At 44.7% G+C, this 19,273-nt stretch overlaps 1 long non-coding RNA gene across 1 annotated transcript; it reads right to left on the minus strand.

Moving 5' to 3' along the window:
* Positions 1 to 956: 956 nt before the first annotated feature.
* On the minus strand, positions 957 to 19,044 carry LOC129385514 (uncharacterized). Its single transcript, XR_008613018.2, has 3 exons — positions 18,951 to 19,044; positions 15,399 to 15,485; positions 957 to 1,820 (listed from the first exon to the last, which is right to left on the minus strand). It is a non-coding gene; the product is annotated as an uncharacterized lncRNA (long non-coding RNA).
* Between the last annotated feature and the right edge of the window lie 229 nt (positions 19,045 to 19,273).

The following is a 19,273-nucleotide window of genomic DNA, read 5'->3' on the forward strand; positions in this document are numbered from 1 at the left end:
GGCTTCGATATCGGGAGCTACAAATTTTGCCGTGCCTTTCGTCCATTCCTGATTCTATCACAGCAATCTACAGGCAAAAGCATGAAATAAACCTAGAAGCTCAGCATGAAGCAATCGCTTATGTTCTTCTGCTAAGTCTTTAAATAATATTTTGAAATATCCATCTTGAAAAAGAAACGTCTGTTCTTTCGGAGACATGCCATCAGTGGTGGCGACCACAGGGTACAGTTCTAGCAGCCATCGGCAATTACACCGCGGATGGTCGTGAGTGGTCGCTAGTAGTACCCCATAGTCTGCTTTCTGAAATATGCACGCCATTACACTCTGACCCACAGTGTGCCCACTCGGGAGTATCCAAACTTACAAGCGCATTTAACAGTGGTACTATTGGCGCGGGATGCACAGCTACATTTAGAAGTTCGTGCGCTCGTTCCCCGATTGTAAGCTCCAGAAATCTTCACCACGCCTCTCGACAGCCGGTCTGCAATCGCTACCTTGCCGTACCCGGCAGTTCGGGTGCATAGGCGTCGATTTGTATGAGCCGTTTCACCTGACATCTGCTGTTAACCGCTGGACTATCGTCGTTCTTGACCAGCCCACGCGATGCACCAAAACTGCTGCTCTCCCAGCGGCTACAGCGCGCGATGTTGCCTGCTTCCTGCTTCGCCGATTCATACTGGGTCACTGTCCACCACAGGAGTTGCTCAGCGATCGCGGGCGTGTATTCTTGTCGGAAGTCATTGAAGGCATCGTCAGAGTGCCATGCTGTGCACCGCGCAACTACTGCAATACATCCGCAGACCGATGGGTTCACAGACCGCTATAAGCGCACGCTTGGCGACGTGCTCGCAATGTAGGTAGCTTCCGACCTCACAAATTCGGATGCCATTCTGCCCTTCGCAACTTCCGCAAACAATACCACCACTCAGAGCACCACAGGCTTTGCAGCCTTTTTCTTTTGTACGGGCTGCACCCACCGCACGCAATCGGCACAGTCCTTCCGTACAAGCCGGATGCATATGAATGTGCGTCTATTTCTGCCACAGCCGCACATGCGGAAGAGTGTCCGGATCTCGCACAGGCCTTTACTTCAAATGACGAAGAGGGCCAGAAGAGCGTTCGCGATGACACCACTTCTGCGCTTACGTTCTTCCTCGGAGCGCTTGTTGGGCTCTCGGCCCCTTCCACTGCACCTGGGCTCTCGTCGAAACTACTGCCCAAGTATGAAGGCCCCTACCGCCTGGTAGAACGCACATCTCCGGTCAACTACGTGATCGAGCTCGTTGAAACCTCTTCGGACATACGCCGACGTGGGCGAGATATTGTCAACGTCGACCGCCTCAAGACCTACTATGACCCAGTCATAGTGGGAAGCTGTTACGTCACCGGGTGGCTTCCTTTATGTTCCCGGGGGTAATTGTAAAGAAGGATTGCAACAATATAATGGGTCGTCCTCTTCAGCGCTTTTCCACCTCAATGCTGCTTGTGCGCAGAGTCCGCGCCCTGCGCTAACGGTCGGTTACCAGCGCCGGTGACTATACATGCCTCTACACAAATAAATAAATAAATAAATAAATAAATAAATATATAAATAAATAAATAAATAAATAAATAAATAAATAAACTGCCCGTTCCAAGCACAGCACTGTAGCACAAAAGCCTTATGAAAGAGCATTCGTAAATAAGCAGCAAACTAATTTCAAGGCTTCTAAACTTACCACAGAAACAGTTACAACCGTTAGTTGGACGGTAGCACTGGAGATATGCTCCGCGATTACACCTTGATCTTAGCAATGGCGCACAAGCGTCTGTTGTATCGACTGAAAAAAAGAATACGTCAAAGTAATTTGAACGAATAGGGTAGCACACCCCGACCAAGTCATTCGTTCTATACTAACAGGCGAATTTTCTTCTTAATGAAGAGAAGGCTAGGGAATAAAAGCGCAGTTCAGGCGCTGGTGTTGAAAGTGGTTGCGCCATTTTGTTAATGTTTTGTTACGTGGAAAATAGAGAATATAATATTTTGTTTCTCACAGTAGGGAATTTGAAATAATAGGTAACAATCACCAGTAAACTAACAATATTTTATTGTATATTTTGGTTTAGCCTTTCGAGTTCTCACAGTTGCGAGACCATCGCACTATTTATGCATTGCTGAAAAGGAAAATAGTGCCTGCGTCTTACAGTAAGTTTCCGGCACTTGCTGCCTCGCATGTAAGCTCTCCTGATATACTGACGGCCAACTTCAGCAAGGAATGGCTGTCGAAGCACACAAAAAATGTTTCGAAACCAAGCAAAACCATCTGAAAATCACAACCATAGGCTTATAAATACGAATCAGCAAGCAGATATAGAGCGACGTGCATGTTTTGCTTAAAATGTTCCAAAATAGATTTGCGCTTACGTTTGCCTTGTTTTTGTACAAATACTGAAGGAATATTGCAGTATGAAGTCTATATCATTCAGTGCAACACTTTCCACAGCTACTTGCCTTGTTTTCGTGAAGAAAAAATACAAGGCTGCCGTCATTTATAGAGATAGAAAATGTTGACGAGAGGGCGCTAGGATAAACTTGTGTCGCGGCCTGCGGGCAGTTGCAAATAGAAGTCGTTGTGGGAGAGTTGGCGCATGTTCCACAGAAGTGGGAAACACGCGGCAACCCTCCCTGCACGACTAATTGAGCACGAACAGTGCAGCAGTAAGGGTACAATTATTGTTTCAAATATTTTAGGTGCATTATGCACGTCCTGGTATGCTGCCCCATCTTTACCAATGGCGGCGTTCGTGCTGCTTTCTCACTGACGCTGAGGTCATACGACGTCTACGGCGTACCGATGTAGGCTGCGTTGCTCGCAGTTTACAATTTTATACATATTTGGATGTCCGTCAATGTCAATTAGCTTCAGAAATTACCACAGAGTAAACTGTGTATGTCTTTACTAATGTAAAGGAGTTATGCTGCGTTGGTAAAACTGGAACCAAGGCAGGTACGAAACTCGCCCGGACTATATTGCGTTCGAATACATTAGCAGAACGTCTGCCACGTAGCTGTTGCTTCATAGCCAAGAAAAGGTGCCTGCGAATACAGCGTGTGGGCTACCCAAGCGCCTGTCAATGTGAGGCGAAATCAATCGAGGACCGAAATCGCTGGAAGCGTGAAACAAAGTACGTCGAAGTTCACAATCATAAATTTGAGAAGCCCTGCGTCGTGGAACCCAATTGCTACAGAAACACTTGCAACACAGCTGAGACTGCGTTTCCTTATAGATCTGCGGACGTCAGTGACAGTTCACGGTATCAAGATTTAAAGCATAAATTTCCATCGAAATACCCGATTTGCCTCTATGAAAAGGCTCTATGTACGTTTTAAATTTCGCAGTTTAGCCCATGTTTTTGGACAAGGCTGTGTTACATATTTCCTGGTGTATATTTCCTTTTGTTTACAGGGTGAATCATTAGACTAAAGCTTCTTCCAGTGCCGACAACAGGTGATTATCGGTAATTAATACATTTCATCAAAACCAAACTTGCTTTTATAAATTGTAATTGAGAGCTTGGAAATTCCCACAAATGATGCGCTGTTGATATCACTCATGAGCGTGTTCCTCCTCCACTATGGTGGACTTCCTAGATAAAGCGGAACCTTTACTGTGTCTTAGAAAGCGGTAAATCACAAGATTCGAGGTGTTTGATTTTGTCCAATTATGTATAAATGGGTCTCAACGCCACAGTAGGATGAGGGACGCGAAGCAAATTTCGTGGAAGAACGCGTACCCTAAATTTTTCTTCACCGTCAGCGAGAAGATGCGCATGTTCCCTTTATAGTAGTTGTTGATATGTGATGCGCGTAACACGCCAAGCGTTTCAAGCAATGCGGTGCACCAGGAAAATTATTACATGATTTAATTCAGACTTCCCAGCGTTCGTCCATGGTCTAATGGCTAAAGCATCAGTTTTCCTTGGGGGTGCTGGATTCGAACCCGTCTATCGGTGATTTCACATAACGCTAAGTATTCTGGCCAAGTTCGCGTCAGTTGTCAGGAACGACAATCTCGCTGTTTTCATGAGCCGATGCCAAATATAGTGCAGGTTTGCATTGTAGGCCGCTCCCGTGGGTGCGTATCACAAAGGGGTATGTCATATCAGAAGCGAGCAAACACTGACACCAAAGACAACATAGGCAAAATTACTTGTGCCTAAGAAATGAATTAAAGAAACGATAAATTATTGAAAATGAAAGTGGATGAAAAACCAAGTGGCCGCAGGTGGGGAACGATCCCACAACCTTCGCATTTCGCGTGCGATGCTCTACCAATTCAGCTACTGTGGCGCGTTTCGCCGTCCACTTTCTTGAATATTTATGTTTCCTTGTAGAACCCTGGGAGTGTTAGCCAGCGTCACCAATCACAGACCGTGGCGGAGGACGTCGAACATCCTTTCTCCGCCGCGCCCAAGGGCTGAACTGAGTGATTGCAATATGCAACGCATAAAAACAACTTGCCGCTGGTGGGAACCGAACGCACAACCTTCGCATTTCGCGTGCGATGCTCTACCAATTGAGCTACCGCGGCGCTGTTTCCCCATCCACTTTCTTGGGTATTTATGTCTCCTAGTAGAACCCTTGGAGTGTTACCCAGCGCCCCCACTCACAGACCTTGGCGGCGGACGTGTAACGTATATTTTTGCAGCAGGCGTCTCGAGAACGTGATCTTTTTGGGTCAAGGCAACTGGTCAATAAACCCACATATGCTACCTGAAGGCATCACTGTAGCCGGATTCGAGACCCTCGCTATGTAATGAACGAGAAGAAAGGGGGTTAACCGAGAGGCCCGATTTTTATTACTCATATCATAAGAAGCCAACACAAACCGACACCAAGGACAACCTAGGAACCGCACCCACAACTTTCGCATCTCGCGAAGGTTGTGGATATATATATATATATATATATATATTGACCTCAGATTTTGTGGCAAATGTACGTGTTTTTCTAAGCTCCGTGGCTTGAGTTTTTGTGCATGCTTAGAGCTTTCTTCTGTTTTTAATTAGCTGATTTATTTAGCCTTTAAATAGTAATGGGGTGGTTTCTTTCTTTATCACTCTTTATTCTCGTGAGCGCGCGTGTGTTTCGTGTACATTTGGTTTCGCAGCATGGTTAGAGCGTCTGTTCGGGCCACGTGCTTCAACACATGCAGCCGGCTGTGACGTTGAGTCCTTGCAGCCTTCATATGGTAGCTTGGAGCTGGCAATACTGATAGCTATTAGTGGTTTTACTGTGTGTGTTTTGGTAGGAAAGTGAGAGCGTGGCCGCGTGGCTGCGCGTGTGCGAGAGCGTGTCGTACCTTGGGTCCTTGCGGCATTGATTGCTCTTGAAGCATTGGTGTCAGTTGCTTTGCGACATTTTCAGGATTTGGACCCTGTCCCTATCCGTTTTTGCCAGAAGCCACGTACTCTGCATTATTGTAGTTTTATAGCATTATAATATTTGCATTAGAAAAAGCCGTGCAATACACGGCAACAAAGCGGGGAAAGCGGGCAGTGTCCCTCAAGGCAGATGAGGGGACGGATGAGAATGTAGAGATAATCGAGTCAATCGACACACAATGTGATGTCAATACTAGGCTGAAGAATATGGAGGCTTTCCAGGTAGAGCTTGTCAAAAAAGTTGAAGAGCTCAAAAATGAGCTATATGGGGAGGGTGATGCATGGAAGGTAGTGGAAGAAAGACTCGAAGCAGCCGTGGATAAGCTGAAGAGGGCCGCCATTGTGAACGAGAATGGTCGTGACAATGAAACGCAGGCCCCCGACGTGTCAGCAGAGGGCGTGCTAGCAAAGTACGTGGAATGCGTGCAACGTGGTGAAGGGTTAGGTGGAAAGAGCGGCACCTATCTTCAGGTCGCCACGCGAAAAAAGCAGGAGTGCAGGGGTCAATGCCCCTGGTCGAGTCCGAATCACGCGGAAAAGGACAAAGGGAAGCAGTGATAAAGGTGGGAGAGAGTGAAATGATGATTATCGCCGGCGACTCAAACCTGGCTAGGTGCTCAGAAGCAATTGTGCAGAGGGTAAAAGACGATATAAGAGTGGCGGCAGAGACATTTTCAGGGCAGACACTGGGTTTTGTCATGGAGCGAGCAAAAGCAAAGCTCGGGGAAAATGCCCACGTGCGCAACCTTGTCATAGTAGAACGTGGGCTAAATGACGTCCTATACAGGAAAGGGACAGGACTAGGCCAGCGCTTGGCGTAGGGGGCGGACGACTTGCGCGAACTATCCCCTCAGGTACAGATCATGGTGTGCGTGGTACCGGAAGTTCCTGTGCGTGACAGTCAGGTACAAAGAGCCGTACTGGCTGCTAATGAGGCGAGATGGAAAATAAACCGAGAGAAACGCTTCGAGGTGTTCGAAGTAAACAGGGAAGTGAGAAGCTGTGGTGGTTTCGAACGAGACGGAATCCACTTAAATTACAGGCTGGCACAAGAAGTTGGCTGGCGAATTGGTGGTCGCGCTGTTGCTTTTTTAGGGGGCCCGCGGGCGCTCAGGAGGCCAGAGTAGATAGTAATGAAGAAGGTCCCCTAGGGGAACCTCAGAAGAGCATCGCCGTCGATAGCAAGAAAAGGAGGAAAGCAAGAAAGAGATCTCGCCATGGCAATAGGCTACATAAACATGCAGGGCGGCAGAAGAAAGGAAAAGTTGGCAGAGATTGAGGAGAAGTTAAATAGAGAACAAATAGGGTTGTATACGGTTACAGAAACGCACCTTAGATACTCAGAAGAGTCGCCAGTTATTGAGAATTATGTTTGGGAAGGGTGCAACAGAACTAAGTCGGAAAGAAAGGGAGGGGGAGTTTGAATGCTCATCCATCAGGGAGCCAAATGGAAAAGTGTAAATTCAAAATGTCAAGAGCATTTTTGACTATCAGGTATAATCAGTGGGAAAGAAAAACTTTGCTCGGCGTCACTTATTTGTGTACCGGAAATAATCGCTCAGAGAAGAATAAAGGGTTAGTGGAATGCATAAGTGGTGATATCAAGGGTTTCAGGAATGATGCTGAAATTAACCCATTAGTTGACGTGAATGCCCACATACAGGATTTAGATGGTTATATGGGCAACAACGGGAAGTCAATGCTAGTCCTTTGTGAGCAACATTACCTCGTTATCATGAATACAGGGCTTAAGTGTGAAGGGCAGATCACGTGGGAAGTGGGAAACCAGCAATCAACCATTGATTACAGTCTGATGACAGAAGGAATTCATGATAAGTAGAGAGAACTGGTCACTCATGAGGAAGCGTATAGGAGCATAGGGAATGACCATAAGCGCAAAATATTGAAAATGGGATATGTAGTGGGATAGAGAGCAAGGTGTGCAAAATGGGCAGTCCAAATTTGAACGCTGAACAAATGACAAATATAGTCAGTAGGATCGAGGTAGAACTTTGCAAAGGGCCAAGTAAAGAGTGAGAATACAGTGAGCTCCTGAGTGTAATAACGACAAAAATATGGAAAGAGAAACAACATGCTCGTTGGACCGGAAAAAGGAAAGTTAAAAGTTGGTGGAACACGGAGATACGAGAAGCGATCGCCGAACAACAATAGAGCCCCCCGAGAGCACAGGCACGCAAAGAAGGCGCAGTTCCCACAGGATGAAGTAGCCAATAGATGGGAAATACACCGGGAGAAAAAGTCTCTGGTTCAAATACTGGTGCAAACCAAGATAAAAGGTGAAAGTGAAAGTTGGTTGTCAGAAATACGTGACAGAAAGAAGGCCGCATCTAGAATATTTTCTAACCACTTAAAATTATTTGGCAGGAAGTCAGAAACAATAGAACATATCCAGACGAAGATGGAAACAAACTGGAAGGGGAAGCCGAATCTTTCTAAGGCAATGACCAAGCTGTTCTTGAAGAGAAAAAAAGAGCATGAAAGAGAACTAGATGGAAAAGGAGCTGGTGCTGACAAATTTGAACTGGAAGAAAGCCGAAGAAAAAATTCCTAAGGGCACAGCCACTAGGCTAGACGAGGTTCCCGTTAGGCTGATTAGTTAACTAGGCGTGGTGAAAAGAGTGAAAAAAGATCTTTAAGATATAGACTAATACCAGACAATTGGCGACAAAGTAGAATTAATTTAATTTATAAAGGTAAGGACAGAAAGATAGAATTAACTCGTATAGTCCGTTGACCATTACATCGGTAATATACAGGCTACAAATGCAGGCAATTAAATTAAAGCTGCAAGCATGGGCAGAGAATAATGGCATTTTCGGAGAACCTCAGAATGGCTTCAGGATAGGTAGGCGTTTAGATGATAAAATGTTTGTTCTCACTCAGTGTATTGAAATATGGAGAGTAGAATGCAGAACATTATATGTGACATTTTTGGACATTACAGGAGCGCATCGCAACGTAGACGGCAACATTCTGTGGGATATTTTGGAAGCGTAGGGCTTAGGTGACGATTGTCTACAGCTTTGGAGAGATATTTACCTAGAAAATACTGTTTGTGTTCAATGGGATGGTATTAGGACTGAGGAGAAAGGTTATATCAACAGGGGACTGAGGCAGGGGTGCCCTTTATCCCCACTGCAGTTTATGACGTACATGGTGAGGAGGGAGAGGGTGCTCTAAGGAAGTAATATCGGCTTTAATCTCTTATATAAACAGGCGGGCACGGTAGTAGAGCAGCAGCTTCCGGGTTTATTTTATGCGGACGACCTTGTGTTGCTAGCTAACAAGCAAAGTGATTTGCAACGTCTGGCTAATATCTGTGGGCAGGAAGGCAAGAATTTACGTTTGAAACTTACTGTTAGAAAATCAGGTGTTATTTTATTCAATGAAAACAGTGAACAGACATTGGCGATACAGGGCTAGGAAATACCTTGGGTAAGAGAATATAAATACCTTGGTATATGGATAAAGGGAGGCAGTATACAAATGGAAACACAGGAAAAAACAATAACAGTAAAGGGGAAGAGAAATGCAGCCATAATGAAGCACAGAGCGCTATGGGGATACAATAGTCACGAGGTGCTCCGTGGTATGTGGAAAGGTGTGATCGTCCCAGGACATACTTTTGGAAATGCAGTTGTTTGCTTGAAATGAGGGGTACAATAAGGACTCGACGGGAACCAAAGGTCAGTGGGACGCCTCACATTGGGCGCTCACGGGAAAATTACAAATGAAGCTGTCCAGGGTCATATGGGCTGGAATAGTTTTGAAGTGAGGGAATCTCACAGTAAATTTGATTATGAAGAACTGCTGAGGAATATGGAAGAAAGTAAATGGGCTAGGGTCCAGAGGTGGCGTAGAAGTAGAGTATCCGCCTCGCGTGGAAGAGGATCGTGGTTCGAATCCCGGGACCGCGCAAGTTCCCACCGGATTAAATAAAATCCGCGTGTTGATAAAATTGCATAAACAGGCCTGGAGTGCGACCTGATCTGGCGACCAGAACAGGTAACGCGCTCACTCACCAGAGCAGGATTGGCCACCCTGGTGCAGTACTTGGCCATAGCCTCCTATATGAAAACAACAATAAAATCCCAGCCCTCAGTCTCCAGCAGCTGCGAAGCAACTGACCACGGCGGCGGTGAGACCTGTGATGCTGCAGAGGGTGCTGCATCACAGGTCATCACAGAGGGTGCTGCATCACAGGGTGCGAACAGGCCGCCATTGGAATCTGAACCTGGTAACGGTTTAACGATAGAACGTTATCTAGTGAGGCAAGTCTAGCAGTGCTATTGGAGGAATTAGAGGGCAGCAAGTGGGATATAATAGGGCTCAGTGAAGTTAGGAGGACAAAAAAAGCATATACAGTGCTAAAAAGCGGGCACGTCCTGTGCTACCGGGGCTTAGCGGAGAGACGAGAACTAGGAGTCGGATTCCTGATTAATAAGGATATAGCTGGCAACATACAGGAACTCTATAGCAAAAACGAGAGGATGGCAAGTTTTGTTGTGAAACTTAATAAGAGGTACAAATTGAAGGTCGTACAGGTCTACGCCCCAACGTCCAGTCATAATGACCAAGAAGTCGAAAGCTTCTATGAAGACGTGGAATCGGCGATGGGTGAAGTCAAAACAAGATACACTATACTGATGGGCGACTTCATTCCAGGGTAGGCGAGAAGCAGGTGGGAGACAAATCAGTGGAGGAGTATGGCATAGACCCTAGGAATAGCACGGGAGAGTTATTAGTAGAGTTTGCAAAGCAGAATAATATGCGGATAATGAATACCTTCTTCCGCAAGCGGGATAGCCGAAAGTGGACGTGGAGGAGCCGGAATGACGAAACTAGAAATAAAATAGACTTTATACTCTGCGCTAACCCTGGCATCATACAAGATGTGGACGTGCTCGGCAAGGTGCGGTGCAGTGACCATAGAATGTTACGAACTCGAATAAGCCTAGACCTGAGGGGGGAACGGAAGAAACTCTTACATAAGCCGATCAATGAGTTAACAGTAAGAGGGAAAATAGAGCAATTCCGGATCAAGCTATATAACAGGTATTTGGCTTTGACTCAGGGAAGAGGACCGCAGCGTTGAATCAATGAACGACAATCTTATGGGCATCATTAAGGAGTGTGCAATAGAAGGTGCTGGTAACTCCGTTAGACAAGATAACAGTAAGGTATCGCAGGAGACGAAATCTCATCAAGAAACGCCAATGTATGAAAGCCTTTAACCCTACAGCTAGAACAGAACTGGCAGAACTTGCGAAGTTAATCACCAAGCGTAAGACAGCTGACATAAGGAAGTATAATATGAATAGAATTGAACATGCTGTCAGGAACGGAGGAAGCCTAAAAGCAGTGAAGAAGAAACTAGGAATAGGTAAGAATTAGATGTATGCGTTAAGAGACAAAACCGGCAATATCATTAGTAATATGGATGAGATAGTTCAAGTGGCTGAGGAGTTCTGTATAGATTTATACAGCACCAGTGGCACACACGACGATAATGGAAGAGAGAATCGTCTAGAGGAATTTGAAATCCCACAAGTAACGCCGGAAGAAGTAAAGAAGGCCTTGGGAGCTATGCAAAGGGGGAAGGCAGCTGGGGAGGATCAGGTAACAGCAGATTTATTGAAGGATGTTGGGCAGATTGTTCTAGAAAAACTGGCCACCCTGCATACGCAATGCCTCATGACCTCGAGCGTACCGGAGTCTTGGAAGAACGCCAACATAATCCTAATCCGCAAGAAGGGGGAGGCCAAAGACTTGAAAAATTTTAGACCGATCAGCTTACTCTCCGTTAGGTACAAAGTATTTACTAAGGTAATCGCAAATAGAATCAGGAACACCTTAGACTTCTGTCAACTAAAGAACCAGGCAGCATTCCGTAAAGCATACTCAACAATAGACCATATTCACACTATCAATTAGGGCATAGAGATATGTGCGGAATATAATCAACCCTTGTATATAGCTTTCATTGAATACGAGAAAGCGTTTCATTCAGTCGAAACCTCAGCACTCATGGAGGCATTACAGAATCAGGGTGTAGACGAGCCATATGTAAAGATACTGAAAGATATCTATACCGGCTCCACAGCCACCGTAGGGCTCCATAAAGAAAACAACGAAATTCCAATAAAGAAAGGCGTGAGCAGGGAGATACGTTCTCCCCGAAGCTATTCACAGCGTGTTTACAAGAAGTATTCAGAGACCTAGAGTGGGAAGAATTGGGGATAAGAGTTAATGGAGCATACCTTAGTAACTTGCGATTTGCTAATGATATTGCCTTGCTTAGTAACTCAGGAGGCCAATTGCAATGCATGATCACTGACCTGGAGACGCAAAGTAGAAGGGTGAGTCTAAAAGTTAATCTGCAGAAAACTTAAAGTAATGTTTAACAGTCTCGGAAGAGAACAGCAATTCACGATAGGTAGCGAGGAGCTGGAAGTGGTATATCGACTTAGGGCAGGTAGTGACCGCGGATCCGGATCAGGAGACTGGTCAGGATCAGGAGACTGCGTTTGGCAGGCATTCTCAGATCATGAACAGCAGGTTTCCATTATTCCTCAAGAGAAAAGTGAATAACAGCTTTGTCTTACCAGTACTCTCGTACAGTGCAGAAACCTGGAGGCTTACGAAAAGGGTTCTACCTAAATTGAGGACCAGGCCACGAGCTATGGAAAGAAGAATGATGGGTGTAACATTAAAGGATAAGAGCAGATTGGGTGATGGGAACAAACGCGAGGTAATGACATCATAGTTGAAATAAAAAAAAAAGAAATGGACATGAGCAGGACATGTAATTAGGAGGGAAGTTAACCGATGGTCATTAAGGGTTACGGCCTGGATTCCAAGGAAAGAGGACCGTAGCAGGAGGCGCCAGAAAGTTAGGTGGGTGGATGAGATTAAGAAGCTTGCAGGGACAGCATGGCCACAATTAGTACATGACCGGGGTAGTTGGAGAATATGGGGAGTAGCCTTTGCCCTGCATTGTCCGTAACCAGGAAGAAGATGATGATGATGATGACGATGAAATGGGCTTTGAGAGTGTAGAGGTATCTGTAGAGGAAAAACATTGATTCACAGTGGAGGAAAAGAACTAGAAAGCTTACCAGCAAGTATGTGGCATGTAGGATGGGCAACACAGCAACAAACAGTCAGAGAGGCTGAAATAATTTCATGGGTGGTGGCAATGGAAAAGAAACCGGCCATTAGTAGGTACATAAGAGGAAAAAACAAAATCAGGAAAGAAACATTTATAACTCAAAGGGAAGCTCATTACTTTTGGAAGCAAGATCAGGATTCCTTAGAACACACACCTTTAAAGCGACATATAAGACGGAAGAAGAAGCATGTGCTTGCTGCGGCAAAGCTAGGGAAAGAGTGGAGCATGTTTTATTAGAATGTGAAGACGTTTGCCCAGCGGTCGATTTAGGCACCACTGACCTCCTTGAAGCCCTTTGGTTCAGCGAGAGCAGCGGAAAAGTAAATATGTCCGCAATAGAGATTAGTAAGGGGCAATACGAAGACTGCTGGAAGTAGGAAAATGACAGAAAACGGAGACGTACTAAAGCCAAGTTCGCAATTGGTGGTCAGAAAATTTGTTTGTTGGAGTTCATATTGTTTTTTTTTTTCTCTTTTTAACCTAGGTAGGACATTAGGCAGTGTAATAGGAAGAGCTTGGTAGCGCAAACCACCGCCCATATCCAAAGGGGACGCTCATGAGATCCATCCATCCATCCATCCATCCATCCATCCATCCATCCATCCATCCATTTATATATATAATATATAATATACTATAATATATATATATATATATATATATATATATATATATATATATATATATATATATACATATATATATATATATATATATATATATATATATATATATACATATATATATATATATATATATATATATATATATATATATATATATATATATATATATATATATATATATATATATATATACATGAATTATTAGAGCAGATATCGAGGTAGAATTCGTGGTAAGAAATTGACTCCGAATAATGAATACCTTCTTCAGGATGAACTGTGGCAGGAAGACGGCCTTGAAAAGACGCAAAAGAAACTGTGAGCGCGATTTCTATGTGATATTTTTCAGCAGTCATTGTCTTCAAGAGTGGTGCCGTAAGAATTGAGTGTGAGTTAGATACTTCCAGTCTCAAAGTTAATAGAAATCCTTGGGTTTTACGTATTAAAAGCAGAATTCAGTTATGAGGCACGCCTTAGTGGGGGGCTGGAGATTAATTTTGACCATGTGGGGTCCTTTCACACGCACCTAAATGGAAGTATGCTGGTGCTATTACATTTCATTCACATCAAAATGCCACCGCCATAGCCAGGATTTCATCTCACGACCTCGTTCTTAGCAGTGAGACGCCATAGCCGCTAAGCCAATGCAGCGGATAGTATGTGTGGTGTTGAGCTTCGTGAGAAATAATTATTTTGGAACGAAGTGTGTAGACACATAGCGTAACTAGCTCGAACTTTGCTATTGGTCATCGAGTTGCATGGTCGTGTTAGAAGGGAGTAAGTTGATGCAGTTGAAGAGAAAACAGTTGACTCATATTTTGTGACGTTAGCTGACAAAGTTAATTTTATAACTATTTTGGTTTTTCTAATGATGCTGCCCCTGTGTATGTCGTCGTGAACCAGTTTTTCTCGCATTATCAAAGCTGTGAAAATAACTCGGATTGTTACCTTCCACAAAGCGCATATTCCTTAAGCTATGTGGGGCTTTTCCCATTTTTTGTTTTCGTGATGACATATATCTCTCCCAAAACTTGCAATCATGTTGGCCTATTATGAACACAATCGCTACTTTACTAACAATACGAAAGCCTATTAACCAATTTTTATCTTACAGGCATCATCGTAAAGCATGTGTGGCTTCTGTGCAAGTGTGCGCCTAGAAAAAGATCATTCTAGGAAGCATGATGAAATGTTTTCTGTAGCGTTCTACTCCTACGGCGGCTATTTGGTATCCAACAATTTTCGTGTTCGTGCTTTGGAACTTGTGATGAAAAAAACAAAACAATTTGAACTGTTGAGGAACATAGCTGCGAACGTCGCCCCTGAACCACATATGAAAACACAATTCATATGATTTGTGTTGTGTACCAGTTATGCCGAATAGCTTGCCGGACATGTGTATTGTTGATGTGGCTGCAGAATCGTCAGAGTGATCTTTTTGTTTGTACATTCTATCGCATTGCATTGAGCAACAAAACGCGTCTTTTTGTATATTGGAGCTATTTTCGATGCGCCGATTTATTACGCGTGCCGCCTAAAGCGATGGTTTGGTTTAGGGAGACCGCTATGTACATTTCGATGGAAGATATATGGCTTCGCGCTGGCAACAGCACTGATTAGTTGAGAAACGCGTTTACTGTAAGACAGCCGGACAATGCCTCTACCACAACGGTGCTACATTTTGACTACCGCTATATAACAATTAGTTAGGCCAATTGAATATATGGGTGTGATTTATCTTCTGTAGAAATCCGGTCCATTAGGCGACGACTAATTAAACATACGAAAATGCGTGTACTACCTAAACGAAACCTTCTATGTTTCGTCACGAAACCTTCTATGTTTCGTCGTCACATTTCAAATTTCCAGTTGGCATTTCCTTCAATTCAACTTTATTTCTCCATGACATACATTAGGAATAGAGGGAGAAGGGAAGAAAATCTTTTCTACGAAAAGCTTGAGGTGATCCGCGTACAATTATTGCATTAGAATACAACATATGCTGCTTTTGTGCAAGTTTGTGGTGGAAAAAGACCAGTTGGGTTAAAAAGAATGGTTAATTCTACATGTAAAGAAAGCTTGAAATAGAAGCACTTGTCGAATAAATTCTGGGCGGTTATATATTTTATGGGTCCCTATAGGTGTAATAAAATTCTTACCGCAGTGGCACTCACAATCTCCATTATCCTTAAGGAAACACGACGTTTTATATTGAGAGGCACAGTTGATTGTACAAGGAAAGGTCACTGGAAAAATAAAGATCAACAGCATTATAAGGTCGACTTGAGCCCCTTGCTTCGAACATCGAGCCTTCCTTTCAAAACGCGCAGGTATCGAGCCTGACACTTGATTACGAACCCGAGCTTGGTTTCCATCACATCTGTCCGCTACTCAAACACAAATTGCTTAACACCATTGCCTAGTCATGCACAACATATAAATTTTCGTTTTCTAAAGGATTTGTTAAGCATTTGTATGCTGTAGTCGCCGGACGGGCTTCGTGCATGTCAGTATTACTATCATCTTGATGCTACTTTGCAGTAAAAGAAACCACTCTCCAGGACACTTCGCAATTCGCAAGGGGGCGTGGCCGGCACGTACCCGCTGTATGCTCACGCGAGTGCCGAGGCGTCAGCGATGGCGCAGGCGTTCGCCAATTAACGCGTTTTCGCGGGCTACAAACTAACAACCCGGTTGCTGCTTTCGGTGCCCATTCTTGCGCGAACGTCGGCGTGGTCTCTCGGCGCCTTCTAACTGGGCGAACGAGCACAGCCAATAGAGAGAAGAACGGGGAAAGGCCGGGATGTTAAACAGAGTGGAAGATCAGGTTTGCTACGCTATACTGGAGAGAGAAGGAAGGGCAGGTAAAGTGGAAGGAAAATAGAGAGAGAGAGTGAGAGAGAAAGAAAGCGAGCGCTGATGCACAATGACAGTCGGTCACTATCACCGCATACTTTCATTGCACAGTACAGTAGCACTCGTACCACTATAAACATAGGTTGAGACTATAGCCGCTTGTCCAAGCCTGTTGTTCTGAAAAACTATAACCGTTCTCTCGTCACCCTCCACGGCGATGGCTTGTGATTTGGGCATAATAAAATAATTTAATTTTTTAAAGGTCTGTAGGTCAAAGCGCGCGGATTGCAAGTGATCATCTGTATTGTAGCGAGGACAATCATAGAGAAGGCTTTTAAGAGTCTCCATGCTATCACAGTTACTACAATAGGCCTCGTCAGTCCAACCGATTCGGAATGCAAGACTTCGTAAAGGCCACTCCTAACTGTATTCGACAAAGCTGGCTATCTTCGCGACGGTAGAATCAAGTTTTGATGCCTTGGCATGCCAGCTTGGCTCCTAGAGTCTAGGTGGCGCAGAGGGTTAGTCTGAAAACTTTGTGTGTTCTAGAGGCCGGTCGCAGCTTCGCTAGCGGCCGAATTTATGCCAATTCACTCAAAATCATCAATAAAAAGCCACCACATAGCTCTTTCATGATAATCTGGATGCCAGCTCATCACGGCATTCCTGGCGACGAGGTCGCCCACCACGGCCCTCGAGAGTTGACTCACCGAGCCGACGCCAAAGAATACGCACCTGGGCGCATGCACCCTCTAGACTCGTACCAAGACATCGCACAGCATCACAAGCTAACCTACAGAACATACACACGCCCACACAGTTTACTACCTAGAGAGCAGGAGCGATTCCTCCGAGCTCTAAATGTTAATGCATTGCCCCACCCAACCGTAGCCTACACCTCATATCTCCTACACAATTCTGTATGCAATGCCGCTTCTGCGCAGCACCCGGCTCCCTCAGGAACAAGCACCATTACATGCTCCGAACCTCTATCAAACCGACAAGCTTTCGGAGAGAGCCTTAGCCAGCTCCGACCTCGAAGATCAGCTACGGCTGATTGCGAACGCCGAGGACGCGGCCCGAGCTCAATGCATTCAGGAATAAGGACGGCTCTCCAAAGCTTCATTTATGTAATCAACATGTTTATTCCCTCTCTCCACATGAAGAACGTGATAACCCGGCTATGCATGCGAAATTTTTTAGCGACATATGTGCTTGATAACGGTATGTACTCCTCTTAGTCACCTTGAAGAGCCGATCGAGCAGCGTTATCGGCGTGTTAACTGAGGGCGCAACGAATTGCAAGTCACTGAAATGTCACGTGGTGTCCTTTTTCAGTCAAGGTATGCCTTAGTTTTCTAAGCTTCAATACCATTTGTTCGTGTGGTTCACTCCACCGGGCTGATAGAAAAGACTACAGTGTGGCCTTCGAGTCACTGAATATTGACCATCTCTGACGAGATGAAGTGCAGTGCGAAGAGCTGCAAGTTCCGCAGTCATCGATGTTGTTGGGTGACACGCATTGAAACTGCTGGTAGTGACTGTTGCTGGGAAAACCGCGGCTCCAGAGGAACACTGGTGAGTTGCTGATCCATCAGTATAAATATCTACGTGGTCGGCCTGCGTCTCGTGCAATTAGAGCAGAGGTGTCCACAAGCAGGTGATTACTGCTCTGACTAAAGCATGAAATAGCAAACGCAGATCACGGATTAAAGATTTCGAGAGCGAAGGAAATACCAGGAGAATAGCGGAGGAGGAGGGTACGGGGAAAACACGAGAAGAAAAGCCTGCAGCCGCGCACGATGAGCTTTGCGGCGACGATGGCTACGACATGGCGCCATAGTAGCGCGCGTCGTCTGTATGGAAACAAAGCGCTGCATGAGCGGAGCTCTGCCTGTGAAGTCTGCTGTGTATCGCGCCCACGCGTCGTGATCAACGTGGCAGTCGCGCCACACCACTTCGTTTGCAATGTGGCGCACGAGATAAATTTTCCGCTCCAGTCAATATATCGCGAAAAAAAAAACACTTTTACAGCTGCGCTCGAATTTCGAATTAAAGAGTATCGAAGCCGTTGGTGAGCATTTTTGTTTCGTTTGTTGTACGCTGCACTGATTGCTCCTGATTTGTATATATTTGATCTTTGTGGGGTGTTTTTATACTGTATAAGATTTCTTTATATAGCTATATATATTTGATCCAGGGTAGCATTGAGATACCATTTACTTAGTGATTAAAATCAATGGATTAGTCAATCCATCAATCAAGCCACAATCTTCTTCCAGAAACGTAAAGGTCTATCAGTTTAATATGTTGACTACTCGAGTCTACCGCGCTATAGGTAAGCTAGCAAACAACAAGAAATATATACCATTGTTACTACAAAGGCTTGAATAAAACCCCCTATGTGTTTATTTGCATTGTGTTTCATATCTCACTTGAAAAGCTACACACATGGTTGCCTAGCTTAGAATAGAAATTTTTTTCTTTTAGTTGGTGGGTTTTACGTGCCAAAACCACTTTCTGATTATGAGGCACGCCGTAGGGGGGGACTCCGGAAATTTCGACCACCAGGGGTTCTTTAACGTGCACCTAAATCTAAGTACACGGGTGTTTTCGCATTTCGCCCCCATCGAAATGCGGCTGCCATGGCCGGGATTCGATCCCGCGACCTCGTGCTCAGCAGCCTAACACCATAGCCACTGAGCAACCACGGCGGGTAGCTTAGAATACAACCATTGCATGCAAGGCTTATAAAAATAAAAAACAAAAACATTCGGCCCTCTACTTGTATCCCATTATGAAATGAGACACTAATAAGCGTTTTTTTTTTGAGTAACTATAAGTTATATACTCACAGCAACGGCACACGCAGGTTACTGGCGTACGCAAGCAATAGCGATATTTTGCGTCCGAGCAGTTTGCGCTCAACCAAGGTACACAGGGGTCCATTGTGTCAGCTGGAAAGAGAAATTTAAAGTAAAAAATATTCTAACGGAACAGATATTCACTAAACTGATGAAATGTCTCCGACTGATATACCTTGAAGAAGTGTATATGTCATAAGTTGAAATAATAAACAATAGAAATTATTTTCTAGCTTTCTTTATCCCGCTACCCTCTTGACCAGATTAAGGGACACCGGCTGAAATAAGAAAGCATGTCTAGCTGGTTGCCTTTG

Source organism: Dermacentor andersoni, chromosome 7 (assembly GCF_023375885.2).
Source record: "Dermacentor andersoni chromosome 7, qqDerAnde1_hic_scaffold, whole genome shotgun sequence".
Taxonomy (NCBI): domain Eukaryota; kingdom Metazoa; phylum Arthropoda; class Arachnida; order Ixodida; family Ixodidae; genus Dermacentor; species Dermacentor andersoni.